This window comes from Elephantulus edwardii, unplaced genomic scaffold (genome assembly GCF_000299155.1).
Source record: "Elephantulus edwardii isolate Elephantulus edwardi_28Jun2011 unplaced genomic scaffold, EleEdw1.0 scaffold00063, whole genome shotgun sequence".
Taxonomy (NCBI): Eukaryota; Metazoa; Chordata; class Mammalia; order Macroscelidea; family Macroscelididae; genus Elephantulus; species Elephantulus edwardii.
The window spans coordinates 924,324-927,181 of NW_006399813.1; the positions used below are offsets into that span (position 1 = coordinate 924,324).

General features: G+C 37.2%; 1 pseudogene; it reads right to left on the bottom strand.

Annotated features, from left to right (window-relative positions):
* Positions 1-357: 357 nt before the first annotated feature.
* Positions 358-2,858, bottom strand: part of LOC102869861 — a 37,999-nt pseudogene continuing 35,498 nt past the window's right edge.

Genomic DNA, 2,858 nt, shown 5'->3' on the forward strand with positions numbered 1-2,858 from the left:
ATGTGACAAGCTGAGTTCTTATGGTCTGGGAGTACTCATGGTCATGTGCCCACATTTAAGGTCTTCAGATACCACAGTGGCTTCTGCCCCAAGATAATAGAAAAGATGGCAGTCCTTTACTTAGAGGATACTTGCTTGGTACTAGCAGAGGAGGTAGGAAGGTATTGTCATCACCAGAAAAGCCAACTCCACAATTTATCCCATAACAGATACATAAGCTTAAAAAAACAAAACAGAACAAAACCTCAACAAGGCAATCACATTTTTGCACCTAAGAGAAATTTCTTATAACTCTCTTGGGTTTGGCTACTGTGGTATTCATGAAGACAAATTCTTCTTTCAAGTTAAAATTAGCACTCAGATCCTATTGTTGAGAGTATCATCACACCATCCTCTGTTTTTGGCCTCCATATAAACAGATGCATTGCACTGCTGCATGGTATACTCCATCTCTACCAGCTGGCGGCATCCAATGGTTAACTTTTCCCAATACTCAGTCTGTGAAACACAATCATAAAGCTCTTTGGCAGTAAATTTGACATGTTTATTTACCTCATACTTGATTAGAAAGTTATAAAGGGTCTCAACATCTTGACAACTGCTGTTGGGAGCCAAAATCCTTTGAATTCCTTCAAGAATATCCTTCACAGCTGCCATTAACTTTTGGAGATGAATAAATGCTTCTTCAAATGATGCTATTTTTGAAGTACTCGGAGCTGAACTAGAGCTCAATCTTTGAAAAACATCTGTGCTGTTCTGATATATTGTAATCCAAACATTCTCTAGGATGGACCATATTTCTTGACTCTTGTTGGGCTGGGCAAGCTGAGAACCAGAGGAAACAGTGATTTCTTGATTACTAGACTTCATCAAGGAAGTATTTTCCTGCTTTTCATCCACTGTGTTCTCTGAAGGATCTGGCTTATGTTTTTCTTTGACCTCTGAGAATGTTTGGCGCAGTTTGTTTACTTGAGCAAAGGCTTGTGGAAGAACACCATCATAATTTGACCTTACACTGAAAGCCTGTAAAAAAACTCATAGAATCCTGAAGCAGGAATTTCGTTGTTGTAAAATCCACTGTATTACTGGCTTTACAGAGATTTTCATAAAGGTGCTCAACAGTTAAAAGCACGTTCCTTTCCATAACTAATCCAAATACTGGCAACCAATGTTTTTTAAAGCATTGTAATAAGTGTATTAAGGTCCATGGTGGTTTCAAGTACAGCATCTCCATCCAGAGTTCTCCAAAAGCAATTTTCATTTCTGTTTCTAATATTGAAGATAAAGCTGTTCCAAGAGATTTTTCAAGCTCGGATACAATATTTTTAAGTAGAATGGGCAGTCTAATATCTGCAGATTCTTCTCCAGTGTGCTCTTTCAAGGACGGTGCTTCTTTAACACAAGTGGTTACAGGCATTACTGCTTTCAGTTGTTGTTTAGAAATAGAAGGCTGTTGGCACACATCTGTGTTCAGAGATGAGTTTAGTAACTCTGCACTCAATTCTTCTTTACTGAGTGACTTCACACCACTTATTATGCCTTTGTTTCTTAAATTTCTATCATCCGTGCACAGAATAACAACAGAACAAGGGAATAATTCCTGGTATTGAAGGCAGCATTTTAGTACTCGATCATCATTGTTCTCATCACTCAATCCATAAAGTTTTTGAGATGCAAGTTGTATTGATTGACCCCATAGTTTTCTATCTGGACTTCTCAGACTGTCATTGATGAAATGAACTGCAGGTATAGCTTTATGCTGGACATGCTTTAGTAGTTCTCCCGTCTTCAGTCGATCTAGTTCTTGCACAACAACCCAGGGAATTATCAAGACAAATCTATCAAAGTCTGGTATTTCTGTAGTCTTCAAAATTCTAACAAATTTGAGGTGATTCATTAGAATATTTGTGTCAATAACAATGAGAAGCTTTTTCTCTGAAGCAGTATTTTCCACAGAAGAATGTATATCCTCTTCCACCAAGTCAATTTCCATACTCATTATCTCTCCAGAAGATGGAACCACAGGTAAATCCATACTTTTTCCCACACGGGCTGCATGAAGCTCTTCTACTATCTCTTCATCTGTGTCTTGAGCACTTTCAGGTGACATAGAAGAACAGGAGGCTTCAAGACCCTGGGTTATATTTTTACCAGGTCTTGAATCATTTTTTTCTTGACGCTCTTGACGCTTCCTTTTCCACTCCTGAATAGTTTTATATATAGAATCTGTAAACAAATATTCAATTTTATGCCTATTCAAATTCAATGAAACCTGCGAGTTGTCTGGGCATTCTCTTTTCTCTTGCTTATTCTCTAACTTTTTAGGACCTAAACTGAAGACTTTTTCTGCTACAGCCTTCTTTTGGAGGGTTTGGTGGGGTTTTATTGGGATTTTGAAACTGATCTTTCTTCTAGACTCGAATATTTCTTTAATGATCTTGTTCGTAGTATAATCCTGAGACGATTCACTTCTCTTGTATTTCTCTTGTACTTCGGTACTGTCTCTAAATTTACTGTTCTTTTCTTTCTTGAAGTCTTTCATCTTCTGGCTCTGAGGAAGTAAATGAGGCCTTTTAATATCACTTGTAAGACATTCAACGTTAGGTTTCACATCTTTGGTGATCTTAGGATTGCCAAAGTTTGTAAGTTCATGGTCAAGCTTACACTGAACATTTGGCAATTTAATACCTGTAAATTTTAAATCTACACATTTATTTATATCTGTCTTGGTTACACTTGACGAGAGACTCTGTGAAATAATTTGATGATCATTTGAAAATAATGCTTCTTGAAGTTTAACAGGTCCTTGAGGTGAAGAACTGATTTTTATCCTTTTTCTTGAAGCATCACCTTCTACA